The sequence below is a fragment of the Pezoporus occidentalis genome, unplaced genomic scaffold (assembly GCF_034315485.1).
Source record: "Pezoporus occidentalis ecotype Australia unplaced genomic scaffold, CSIRO_AGI_Poc_V1 ctg30, whole genome shotgun sequence".
In the NCBI taxonomy this organism is placed as follows: domain Eukaryota; kingdom Metazoa; phylum Chordata; class Aves; order Psittaciformes; family Psittacidae; genus Pezoporus; species Pezoporus occidentalis.
In genome coordinates, this window is record NW_026914941.1 from 3,837,820 (window position 1) to 3,852,099 (window position 14,280).

The window sequence follows — 14,280 nt, forward strand, 5'->3', positions numbered from 1 at the left end:
GTTTTAAAATCACTAGTTGAGTACCCTTCTGTTCCACAAGAATTAGGCACAAATTACCTGTTTTCTTCAAAGCTCCTTTGTAAGTATATTTATTCCTAAAACCTTTTCATATGCATATCTTCTTCCCCTCACCTCATCCCCTGTTTAAATTACAGCTGCAGGCCTGAGGTCAAAATCTAAAGTTGTTCTGTACTGAGACTGATAAATCTATAACTCAGTTAAAAGTGGGGAACCAAGAAGAAGCTCTTAGGTCATAAAGAAAAGCCAGCCACTCTTGTTAAAAGTCTTCATTACTGCAATGTCTGCTGAAGTACCGAGGTATAACTTCCTCAAAAGCATCAATGGAAAGGTGACACATTCAGACACCTTACAATTCAAAATATTACTGTATTACTAAACTAAATCAAGTTAAAAATATACAGAGGAGTAAGAAATGGGACTATGCAGCCTCTGTATGCTTTATTACCTTGTCAGAAGATGAAGTCAGTTTTACATAAGACCTCTGAAAAGCCAGCAGTGTGTTCTGTAGTATATTGCAAATTCTCATAATCTCAGGAGCTGGGCTCTGTGCGAAAGGATGGTGTGGTGACTGTGGACTAGCCTAGGGCTTGCTACCGTCAGTTCTGCGTTGTTTTATCAGAAACAGTTTTGCATGTGAAATTGGAAAGTGACTTATTCTCCTTGTGCCTCAGTCCTGTGTAGGTGGAATGGGGCTAAGAGAGTTTTTATGTTTCACAGTGAAGATGAGTTATGAATGATTGTGAGGTGCTCAGATTCTACTGCACATGTGTGTAAGGTGTGAAATATACCCAGGAAGAGATAATTAATGTTACTTTAATAATATCAAGCCAGGGACCTGCACTGTCAGAGCAGGCAGGAACTGCACATAATAATTGTACTGATTTATCACTGATTGCTATTGTTTCAGTTATCTGGTATTTTACATTGCCAACACATTCGCATAAGGTTTATCGTGTCAGAAAAACAGCTTATCCTGAATTACTGCAGGCTGGTTGCTCATGATTTTTGTAAGCATTAAAAAAACAAGCAGACCAAGTTTTGTTGCTTTTTTGGCTTAAGGACAATGAAAAAGAACATTATATATATATATATATATATATATATATATATATATATATACAAATAAAAAAAAAGGATTGTGACATTTTAAGCAATAGAGAGAGGCCTCTCAATAAAGCCTTTCTAAGGAGCTCCAGGGATCCAGGAATTACATGTTATCTTATTGAATGGTGCAGGTCCTACATACATTGTTCAAGATAGAATTTCCTTCCTTTACCTCCCCCTGGAGCAGATGGTTTCAGTGTTTTCTTTCTTTGTTTTCTTGTGGATTTGTTACTGTTATTTCACTCAGCTGCCAAGGCTTTGCTTGTGGGAAGTTTGGAACTTGCCCTTTTATTTTTTTGAATCAGGCTTAACATATCAAAGAAAATGTGGCTTCAGAAAAATACTCTCTTTTTTGTTTTTTTTCTTTTTTCCTTATAGAGAATTATTCTTTTATGATTATACAATCCCAAAATTGCATGCTAGCATGACTCGCTCTCAGCATCCTTGGAGTTAAATCGTGAAACCAAGCGTAAGTGGAAGGAGGGCTTGCAAAAGAAACTGTGGAAGTGTAAATGGCAAATAGAAGCTCAATTCCCTTGAAAGATAATTTTAATGTCTCACCCAATATCTTTTATTTTTAGTACCATTTTTGGTAGGGTCAATAGGAAATAGCCATGTGAATTAACAAAAATACACTGGCAGTGCAGGTTGACGTGAGTAGGGCTGTGAGGCCCATAGGCACAGTATTCACATCCTTTGAAGTTAAAGCTTTATTTTTCTGCTGTGAGTGTGGCAAATCTGCTGCTCATTCTGTGGTGATGTATGCCTTAGCATCTGGGGAGTGTCGGGTTTGTGTGATCGCTCCTGCTGGAGACAGCAGGAAGCTTGGCTGGTTTTGACATCGAAGGAATGGTAGTTGGGATCCCCTTTTATTGATAAATTACTTATCAGAAGATGGCTCAGTGGAGTGACATTTGGCACCCATGGAAACATCTGTGTGAAAAAGAAGGTCTAGTGTTAGACAAGTTACTGGACTGTGACATCCATTTGGACTTCTCCTTCTGACACACATGGAATACTTTGACTATCTAAAATTCTATATAAAATACTTGATACTTGAGTAGGGTATCAGAGGACACTCAGTGGTTCTAAATCCTGGTAAATTAATTCACCTTGTCATCCCTTTTGGGCAGAAATACGGGAAGTGATATTTAACTAGATTTTAAAATAGCAGCAGTATTTTTCTTCCTATTATTGCCTTACACTGTGTGTCAGATATGATAAAGAGAGAAGCATGTTGTCTGTTTGCGAATATGGCAATAACTTTGAACAAATCCAGATAACTTCCAAGCTGACAAGTAAGATAGACAAGTGTCAAAACCTAATACATGTTAGACTAGCAGAAAAATGTCACATTCTGCTCATTTCCACATGAGAGATTTTACTGTAGGCTGACTTATTAGGAAGCATCAGGTATATTTGGGGGTTTTGACAGAAAAGTTTAGAACAGATGGATGGATTAAATTTGTCAAGTGAAATACTCCCATTTTAATTTGCTGTTGTTCAGCCTACAAGAAGGGCAAGGTGACTTTATTTTGCTTTTTCTATGAGGAAGAAAATTAAAGGCTAAGACAAAGGTTATTTAATTATCTGAATAATTCATAATGATAAAGCAATCAAATGCTAAACAAAGAGCACAAAAAGGAGAGTAATTGAAAATGAGAAATTCCCATTTTTGCTAAGGTTTGGACATATATATATGGACATATATAACATCTACTGAAAATACCGTTACTTTACATGCTAGTTATAAATGTTATAGTATTGCCTTTCTAAAACAAACAAAATACTTACAGAAGTATATTTATAATCATTAAAAAAAAGTGTGTGTTTCAACTCAGGAGTATCCTTATTTGTTTTATTTTGATTTTTCCAGATAAGCCCTAGAGTCTCCTACGTCACTTTTCCCCAAACCTTGCTACATTCTGTGGTGGTCTCCGAATTTCAGCTGACTTCAGTTCATATTGGAGTGTGTCCCAAAGCGAAACACAGTTAGTCCTTGAAACCCTGAGAATAGTTTTGTAACAAAATTCTGCTGTTCTTTCTTCCATATGCCACCTGGAAATAACACTAAGCTTTCAATCAAAAATGAGTGTTTCCTGTCAAATTCAGTTTTTCCTTGAAACAATGATAAATCTTCACACCAATATGATAACAGCCGTACAAAATGTACACTCAGGTTCCAAATAGACTTTTCCCAAATGAGTGTGGTTTTGCAGCATTCATTTGTTTTCTGTGCTTGTCTGAAGCAGTTCATTAAAATCCCACAGAAATGTGACAGTAACACTTTGTAAACTTATTTGCAACACAAGGTATGGTTTGCATTTTAGAGAAATGCACACGTGAAGCTTTTAAAGACTGGCTTAGTTTTAATTGCGTAATGTCTTTTCACAGGTACTCACTCACTCACGTAGCCTGTATCATGTAAAATGGATTGCATAAGTAAAATGAAACCAGAAAACAGAATTTTATTAATTCATGTAGAGTTTGGGTAGTGTTTGTTCGATAAATCCCCAGCTGTAGATTGAATGTTTGTTTCTTTATGGATTGCCATTTAGTTTAGATAGTCATATAATTTAAATTGAATTTCATGATACACTCATCTGTATTCGCAAAGGAGGAGGCCTGCATCCAGACTGAGAATATCAGGGTGCTGTATTTTGTGCTAGGACTGGCAAAGAAACCACTTCTAACATAGCCACTCTTGCAAAACAAGTCAGAGTACATTTACAGATTTCCCCAAGGTTATCCTTGTTTACAGGCATCGGAGAGCAATGCGGCCTTTAAAAACGTCATATATCTGCGATTACTTTTATTGCAAAATTACAGATGATGAATTTGAAAGAAAAGAATTAAGCATGTTATATGCTATGACGAATCCTTTAATTTCCCTTTACCCATTAGGAGGGTACATAGAAGAAGTAGTGAAATTAAAGCCTAATAAAAGTTGTAAAATAGTGAACTTTTGAATGACTTATTGAAAGCCTTTCATTGATGAAAACATCAAGACCATATATGTAAAATAGATCTAAGAAAGCAAATAGGTACATTAGGTGTTTAGTTGTGAAACAGAAGCACATGCGAAGACCTCTTACCCATTTTTCCTATGGATTTGAATAATATTTAGCATTGCATACCACTCTTTTTATGCTGTCATGTTGTTCCTTATAGAGGCATCTACATCCTGACTGCAACTGTGAGTGACTTTGATTTTAAGGATAGCTGCATTGATAAGAAGGGCATAAAGACAAACTGGGGCAATTTTGGAATGATACTGAATAGACCATTGCTCAGGGACAAGGCGTTACCGTGAAAGCTACTATGTCCTTAATCTGAAGTGTATGAAGAGGAGAATTTGAAGGCATTAAGGAGTTCCTGCTGCCACTGCTATGAACATGACTGGATTAAGGATGGTAGAGATAGCAGGCTACATCTTTGTGTTTTAACCACCCCAGCCTGTTGCCATACCAGCTGAGTGAGCTGTAACTGCAGCGTGTGTGACCAGTTAGACATTGGTCTGAACTGAACACGAATTAAGGGACAAGGGTGGGGGATGGGGGGTGGTGGTGGTGAAAGTGTGAGGAAATAATTGGAGTGTTTTTTCTGCCGGAATGTATCTGTTTGAAGGAGCTCTTGCCAGCGCCACGTTTGTGATCAAAGTGTGAAATGGATGGAGTCCCTGTGGCCCCAGAGTAGAGAGCCAACGCTCGGGGCTGTGGCCATATTAGAGGAGCAGGGTCAGGCATTAGGCAGTTGCTGAGTTGTCCCCAGAGATCCCCTTCAACTTTCTGTTTGGTGTGAGACCACCTCTATTAGTAAAGGCAAAATCTGCAGGAAGAAGTGACTTCTAGTCCTCACTTCAAATAAAACAGAGCAGGATTTCAGTCCAGACACTGCAGACAAGTGCTCTCACTAGCAAGCCTTCTGGCTGTTCCTGATGAGTTTTTCCTGCCCTGTTCTGCAACAAACAGTGTTGGTTTTTTTCTGACAAAATATAAAAGCTTCAATTTTGCTTCTATGATGGAATTTGTTTTGCAGCCAAAATATATTCAATTTAATAGGATTGCCCAATTTTGAAAGCAAAGGTAATATGTAACACTCAGTTCTGAGACAATTCCATTGATACCAGAGGACTAATATTTGATCTGAATTGCAGCAAGGTATGTATTTTCAATCCAAAAAGACAATTCATACCATTCATACTAGCTTCTCTCTTTGGATTTTTTATTGCTTTTTTTTTTTTTTCTTTTTAGCACTGGAGGGGATAAGCACACTGCTCATCCCTGCAGAGAAAGACCCATTATAGAATGAACCTGGAGTGTGCATACAAGGAGCACCCCTAATGAGCAGCATTTGCTACTGGGCATTCAGTCCTCAAAACCACATCAAAACTAGTTGAAGTAAATTATATCCAGCATCTATTATGTGGCCATTTCAAAACCCTTCAGACCCACTTCCCATTGCAGTACAGATACATCCCGAGCTGACAAGATTTTTGTGTCAAGTCCCACTGCAGTGAAAGTTGAGACATACAAAACTTTTTGGGGTTACAGTTAAGTGCATCTTGAAGTACTGGGAAGGATCTAGGCAGTTATAATGATGATAATGTTACTTAAGACAATGGTTATACAGAACAGAAATCGGCCTCTGAAATTTGAAATACGAAGCTTTAGCTGGACAAGGTCAGCATTATTTGTGACATACTGCAGTTCAGTTCAGTTCACACATTGCAGTGTGAGATGACATAAGACTGTATAACAAGTGTAATTGCTATATACAAACTTCCTGTGTATGTAAAGGAAGCCCATACTGCTAGATTTATTTGTTAATACGAAGAAAGCCATTTTTTAATGTCAGACAATCCTTAGAGGAGGGCCTCTGTGATGAAATAACATTTATCCTTTTCTGTTCCTTTGTCCATTTTTACGTTTGTATTTTTATATTATAGTTCAGTATTATGTCAGATGAAATGCTAGAAGTACATTTGTTTAAAAGTTAATAATCAAAGTGCCCCAATAGAGATATGTTTCCATCATTAAATTACACCAATTAACAATTTCTGATTGAAAAAGTGCTCTTGTCTTCACGGGATATATCTAATATTTCATTTCTGCTTAGATTTGACTCATTGACTATACACTAGTGCACTGTCAGCTAAGAGTGTGTGTAATGCTGCTGCTCTTTATATTATTATAGAATATTCCTTCTATTATACTGTGTGGAAGAATTTTTGAGGATCATGTAATCTGTGTTTGGAAGGTACCCTAGTCTGAATATAGAATTGATGTTCAGTGTATCTGACACTGACAGAAGAAAGAGGATAGATCTAACCAAACAGCCACAGATTGTGCCTAGCCGAGGTGCTGCAGACACAAAAAAAGGTGTGAATCCAGACATTTTCTGCCTACTTCTAACAGCCACTTCTCTAATCCTGGTGATATAGACATAGTGTTGGTTGTACTGTCAGACGGCCAAGGGAAAAAGCCGCAAGAAAACAAAACAAACCCCACCAAAACAAAGCACCCTGCTTTTTAGGGAAGGACCTGCTCTTTCCATGTTTTCTTCCTTTTCTTTTATGAGTAGGCTAAAACGCCAGAAGTCACCAGATTCTGAAAGACTGTGAATTTTAGTGGAGTTGGAGCCTGGATTCTTTCTAGTGCACTTTGAGTACTGATAGCCAGTTACCCTTTCTAGTACTCTGTCCTATCTAAGTTATCACCTGTTGCCTGTTTTGAGAAACCTGTTGAACATATTTGTGAGAACACCATGAAAAAGAGCAGTGATATTTTAACACTGCGTTTCTTCCCCAAAGAAAGTTTTAGAGGGAAACCTAAAAATATTGGTTAGCAGAAAACCATTTTGGGGACTGGTTGGGTTTGTTTGGAAATGGAAATTTTTGAGTTTTGCCCTGATATATTGATTTCTTCTATTTGGCTGTAGAAAGTAAAAGCTCATTTTTAAGGTAGCACATTTTTTGGTTAATAACATTATCGTCTCCGTATTATACCAGCTGAGAAACTTAAGGGGGTGTTCCTTTAACAAAAAAAAGGTTGGGGTTAATAGCTGAATATTTTTTTTGAACTGAACTTTTGGGGACAGAATTATTTCTGTTTGCAAAATGTCATTCTCTTCCTATTCTTTTAATTGGAGACATTATTTGAAGAATATATAGGTTTATGATTTTAGCCTCATTGTTAGCACAACAGCAGATATTAAAGTCATGTTTAAACTCATTTGTTCCTTGAAAACTGCTTTGGTAAGGTCGCTTACCCTTCTTTTATGCTGTGATAGCAAGTGTAATTTTTTGGTCATAGTTTCCTTTGTGTATGTGTGATATTGTTTAATTATAAAAAACATGAATTAATTTGAGTTTTCATCTTGAGAGGCAATACGAAAATCTTGCAAACCTTCTCATTAAATTCTGCTGAAGTAGGTGAATCTTTTTCAGAATACCTATTCTTGTGAAAATCCAGTGTTCTTCAGATCCTGTCTGTAGTTCTAGCTTCATCCATCAGTGTGATCATAGAATAGTTTGGTTTGGAAAGGAACTTGTTATGCATGGCTTTATATTGATTTCATACTTTAGAACTCTCATGGCTCTGTTTCAGATCTGTTTTCAAAAGGACAATGCTAAAAGTTAACTGGATACGTTTTCTGTGCTTCCATTTCAGAAACAATGAATTTGGGCAAACAGAGGACTCCACTCTACTGCCGTATAAATCGTTTGAGTAGCTGCTGGTTTATGCAACATTTCAGCTCCCTCAGATTCGGAAACAGAAGGGTTATATCATTAGCTACTTGTATTCCTAATGATACTGTGCGTGTGGCTTGCCAGGGATCACCTTTGATGGAGGAATGTTCACAGGATTTCAAAAAGGTAATTTTGGGTTGATTCCTATGTCATTACTGCAGAGGAAGCTTTAAAAGGAGTGAGAGCATGCAAAAAAGAGCAGGAGCAGTTTGGCCATTATTAGCTTTCCATCTTTGGCTGAAATGTTTCTGACTTGGTCTTCACTTCCAAATAGTTAAGTACTATTTTTTTTTCAAAAATTGTGTACCAGTGTTTAAAGTCATGAAAATTTGTTCCTTACTGAGTTTGGATGTGCGTGCTTGTTTGGTTTCTAAATTAGAGGTACTAATCTAGATTTCAGTTACATTTTGGTATGAGTTCTTTTTTAACAAGGAATGGGGATTTACTGCAAACCTCAGGAAGGCAAAGGATCACTTGTCTACTGTAACTGTGCTGGTGTGTGATATGCTTTGAATGTTAAAATTAAACATAATAATCCCTTCCAGAGATTCCTTAATCGGCTTGAGAGGTGGGGGTTCCCCTTTAGAACTCTCTGAAACTTAGAACTGTTTTGGAGCACTGAGTTTAAACCTGTGTTAAATGCTTGTCACCCAGCAGTTACTTGCCAAAGGACATTATTTCATACGAGTTACAAGAGCATTAAGTTAGAGTTGTGCTGAAAAAGTGATCTAGTTTATGAGAGGGAGAAGGTAGGAGGATCAGTTATATCTAAATATTTTCTGGCACATGTCAGTATTTGTGTTTTGCAAAAATACAAATTGAAATGCTACAGGGGTTTATGTTTTCTTCTGGGGTTTTTGTGGTTTTTCCCCCTGTCCCCCCTTCCCCTTCCCTCCCATGGAACTTATTCCAAGGTTTACCTACTATCAAAATTAGGTTTCTCTAAACCTAACCCTTGTACAAATAAAGCTGATTATACAAGGTCTTAATGAAGCAGAGATATGGTACAATTGGTCACGGACATCTTACTGGTGACATTCTAAATACTGGAAGATTGTTCTTATGGTTTTATGTTCTTGACCAAAGAGCCTGGAGTTCTTTCAACATTTTCATGGTGGCTATAGCTTAAACTTGTCCAGTTGTCTGCTGCTCGTTCTTTAAGTTTTCTTAAGTGGACCCAGATTGGTGATACTGAGATTTTATCTAAGAATAAACACTAAAGTTTATCTAAGGATAAACCTTAAAATAGTGAGTACATTACAAAAAGTTACATTATAAAAAGTATCTTCTTGATACAACATTATCAAGGTGTGTACAAACTGTTTAATAGCTTCTTCTGGTATCCCTCATCAAATTAGTTCCCTCAGTTAGACTGCAGTTTCCTCATACTTCTATTATGCCCTTTTTTACTCAATACCATGTTTGACCTTCTCCAGCCTTCTGTAACGACGCTTACTTTCCCTACCGTTTGAGACAGATCAGTTTGCTCTTTAAGACTTGTTTAGCTGCTTCTTTGTAATGAGCTTGCTTGCTTCTTAAGAACTTGTCTGTAGTCAGTCCTGAGTGCATTCGCTGAGTTGTTTATATGCTTTGGTAAAATTGTCACAGAAAATTGTTTGAAATAATATCTATGTTCAGTTTCGCCCCAGGTACCATTATAGGAAGGTCACAGTAATACTGTTCAGTTAGGAAAACATTATTTCTCTTTTTAGCACAAAAGCGTGCAAGGTTTAACACTGTTCCATTACACAAATCCCAGTCCCCTAATGCTTTTGTCAACCTGCTCATAAAATAGATAGGGCAGTTGCCAGCACAAGTAGATCAAAGGATTAAATATTTAATCTTTTAGAGGCTTTGCTCCTTAGGTTCTTCAATCAAATGATAAAGTCACTTACTTTTGCTTTGAATAGTGAATTCCTTAATTGTGAGTGTCAGGAGATGTAGTTTGGAGAACAGATGAGAAACAGCAGTTAGGAATAAAACTAGGACATGCTTAATATATGTAAGCTTGATTAAGGTAACTCATGGAAGCAGGGCAGGCAACAGCTTAGTTTCTCTGTTATACATGAAGATGAAACTAAAAGGTGGTCATACAGGTCATTAATTACTCATCCAGCAAGGGCAAAAACAAAAATAAGGGACTGTATACTCTATTGATATCTGTGCTTTTCTGATAAACTGTTTTGGCATTCCTAATTTATACAGATTTAGTGTAAAAGAATGTTCTCAAAAAGCTACTTAACGCTTGCTGTGCAGCCTTTACAGTTTTGTGTGTGAATATTTTGTGTGTCTGAGCACACACGAGAGGAACAAAGCTGGTCAGTTCTTATATTTTGGGGGGTGAAGCATACTCTTTTGGAATGAGAGGGAAAAACAACGGGAAAGAAAATAATTAGAGGTGCAACAATTTACATATCAAAATGCACCTGGAGGCCCTGGTGAAGCATCTGTAGCTGCTGGAATGGACTACAATTATGTTTGAGTGGGTAAGGGCACAAGGCTTTAAGCATAGGAAGTTCAGTGTGGGGCATTTTTATGCTGCTCTATTCCTTATAGTGTCAAAGCCTATGGAAATGATAAATAAATTTCTCAGGTTAATTAGGGGTAGGAGTATTTGCAAGTCTCTAGTGATCTGATCCTGTTTACGAGTGGATTGTAATGGACGCAGGTACTTATTTAAGTGTGAAAGAAAAGTAAAGAAAGCATTCTAACCCAGTAGTATTCTTGAAACTTAATTGACCTGAGGAATGATGCTCTTCTGGTCAGTTAATACTGATATTCATTAGCATTTGGCTAACAAACTTTACTTATGAAATGGAGGGAGGGAAGGGGGGGAAACCGGGGTGTGAAACACAAAAGCAGACTCGATTTAATGGCATCCCTATTGGCATTGAGTATTTCCAGCCTGCACATGGGCAGATGTTATGAGAGCCCACCAAGCCTCTGCTGAGCGGCTTGTTCAGTTGTTGAAGTTTTCCATCTCATTAAATTTCTATGTACAGAAAGCAATTTCTTCACTGTAGATAATTTTATTACCACAGCTATTTGCACTACAGACTCTGACAAGGAAACCCAAGTGTTAAAGATTGGTTTCTAAAAATAAGCAGATTTGCATATGTTATAATAAACTCATAACTAAACCTTCTTAAACGTGAGAAAAAGGAAAAAGGACTCCAGATGAAAAGAAACTAAAGGTCTGACTAGGAAAAGCCCAAACATATTAGGATGGCAATAGGATTTTCCTGCCACTGTTTTTGAACCTCAGAAATTTAATGAGATTTAGTACAAATAATCTGTTGCTCAGTAGGATATCCTGTAGGTGTAATTCTTCTGAATTTCTTATACGTTTCCTTATACATTTTTCTCCTGTGTGTTAACACAAAAAAACCCTTCAAAATCCCCAAGCCAGCCATCCAAAACCACAACACACCCCCCCCCAAAAAAAAACAAACAAACCAAAAAACCCCCCAAACCAACCAAATAAGAAAACTCCCAAAACAACTGGAATCAAATAAAGTATAAAATAATAAAAGGAACTTATATGACCCTATTAGTCTCCACAAAGAAACTGTGATATATTGAACTACCTTCATATTTATTTTCTTTCCCCACTGCCCTCATAGGTTTCAAATAGAGATCCAGGCAAGTAAATCAGATATTGGCAACATGACCTAGGACTTGTACATCTTTTTGTATTTGTAGAGGAACCTCTTTCAGATGTGTGCCCTTACACTTTCAATGTAATATAGAGGTTTTCTTCTACTTACAGTTTCTATGTATTTGTCTCCTACTCTTGTATGTACAAATCAACTAAAAAAAGAGGGATTAGCAAATACATTTCCCATTTATTCTCATTTGTTTAATACTTTATAGCAGTTAATGAAACAGTGGTCAAATATTCTGATTATAGGTGTGGACATTTGTTTCTCTGGAACTCAGGACCTCCACAAACAAGCGGCATACACTAGGGATAACAAAGGAATACAGAAATTAGAAACAAGCGTATTTTTTTCTAGTTCTGAGTAAAATGCTTTTTCTTTCTAAGAGATTATAGAAATTAAAAGCTAATTGCTCAGAAGGTGTTCTTTTCTGATATGTGAGAAATACAGTGAAATGACACTATGTTTGTTTATACCTATATATACACACATTCACATATGCATACACACACAAACACAGAGACTCCCAAATATATGTTCACATGGTGCTAACAACCTAGACTAAATAAAAAGCAAGGAATACAAAATTCAAGCTGTTTGCTTTGCCTTATCTATTTTCATTATGCATGGTAAATATTGCAGATCATATGGCCTGTAAAATCACACGCTGTTTGGAGACTCCTTCAGAGTTCTTCCACAACAGGGGATTGGAAGGATAGATACAGTACCAACTCTGAGTTTTCCAGACTTTTCTATTTAGTTGGACTCTTCATGATATCTGGATTTAATTTTTTGCATGTGAAGCTCTTCTATTTCCTGTATTTTTGATTAAAAAAAAAATACAAAATCCCATAGAAAACCCAATGTATGTCAAGGGAGGGCAATGTATGGAGGGGTTAGGATTTTCTTTTAGGATGCTTGATCTTAGAAGGTAATAGCACCAGTGAATAAAAGTGGTGATTAGATAAAGAGGATTGGTACTGCTCATTGCTAGGAATTGATGCCTACTCAGAGTCTGGGCACCACTGTGCACATATGACTTCTTTTAAGTCCTGGGGCAGCTCAAGCTTTTTCATATTACAGTACTTAGGCTTTAACTGAATATCCAAAATTTCATGACAACTCTCTTATGAAATGAAAAATAACTTTGCAAAAATGTAAGATAAATAAAATATAATTAGATTGATAACAATATGTAAGGCAGGAATAAGAACTTTGCGCTTAGCCTAATGGTTATTTCATATACTCAAATCAACATAACCTTCTCTGCCCAATATATAATTGTTGTCTATATGCCTAGAAGAATGCTGCCATTATCTAGAGTATCTTTGCAGTAATATGGTTTTCAGATTATTTAGGGGTCAAGCTTTGATTTAAAGCAAGAAGTTATGGTAAATTATGATGAGTTAATTTAAGGCCAGTATTTATGCGCAGGAGACTTGTTAAGAAAGGCACATCATTTGACGTGCTAAGCATGTTAGCAAATGTTACTTTTTAAAGCAAGTACGATTGTATAGTGAGACCTAACATTTCTTAGGCAGAGGTAATAAGATTATGATGCAAAAGTAGAAATGACCTTTGGCTGGTTAATTACCTTATATTATGATGTTCATTGTATGATCCTAAATTCAGATAAGATTAAAATGAGCACAGATAGCATAGTACACATTTTTTAGGTGATTTGTCAGTGGTTAAGTCCATCTGCATCCATAGCTGAGTCCATAATGCTATGGGCCATCAGAAGGACTGTTTGGGCTGCTGCTTGGACTTAAATAAGAAGCTGTCCTCAGCTGGTCACTGTTGACTGCTCTCAGAAGCTGTGTGAGTCCTGGTGATTTTACCACTTGTTTGATCACTCTGACTTACTTTAAACGTGAGTCAGTTTGCAAAGCCATCACAGATAGTAAATTTACTTTTTCTACCTGGGTTCAGTGACTCAATCAGGCTGGCTCCTAACAAGATAAGAAATTCAAACTGCAGAACTGAGATTGCTCTCTGCAGCAACCAGGAGGGTTCTGCTGTGCACTATATTTTAAATGTTGTTGATGGTTTCTAAATAAGCCTGAGGTTTTCACTTTGCTAAATCTTCTACCTTGTTTACAGCACACATCTAGTATTTTGGGCAGAGAACGGTATCGTTTTCAGGTGAATGCAAGTCAGTCATCCATAGTTCATTGTGTAAAAAGTTCTCTTCATGCTGACTTTTCATTGCACAATCAGTCATTTTCCATAAAATATAAATATGTAACAGCATGTTCATGTGCTGTGTTCAACAAAAGGGAAAAGGGAATTAGCAAAATTATGCCTACATTATTTTAGAAAAAAAAAAAAAGAAGATCATACTCTTGTGGAACAGTGCAAATCAGAAGTTCTCAGTCTGTGTCACCAGCGCTGGCAATCTCAGGAGAGGGTTTTTTTAATTAAAATTCTATTTTATTTGAATGAATAATGATTGCTAAAGGTTCCTACGATTACAGTTTTTTTAATCTAATGGATTACAGGCAAAGGAGACATCTATTTTCTACAGCTGAATTTTAGCTTATCATCACTGCACGTTTTAAAAATTCCTGTGATTCCCCATCAATCTCTATTTTTTCTATTAGCTATAAAAACACTAATCCATGGGCATAAATTAGGAAATAGTTTGATTTTCTTGGTCTATGAGAACATTCTCTCCTTTTACTAGTAAAAATACCTGCATATTCAATTTTCTTCTGAGCCTTCCAGCATCACACAGCTGAACTC

The 14,280-nt window shown here is 36.7% G+C and overlaps 1 long non-coding RNA gene across 1 annotated transcript in view; it reads right to left on the reverse strand.

The window, feature by feature from the left end:
- LOC134168104 (uncharacterized) overlaps positions 1-10,017 on the reverse strand; it is a 32,730-nt gene extending 22,713 nt beyond the window's left edge. Inside the window, exon 1 of the long non-coding RNA XR_009966419.1 lies at positions 9,772-10,017. This is a non-coding gene — a long non-coding RNA (uncharacterized LOC134168104). The remainder of the gene's footprint in view (positions 1-9,771) is intronic.
- Positions 10,018-14,280: the final 4,263 nt, after the last annotated feature.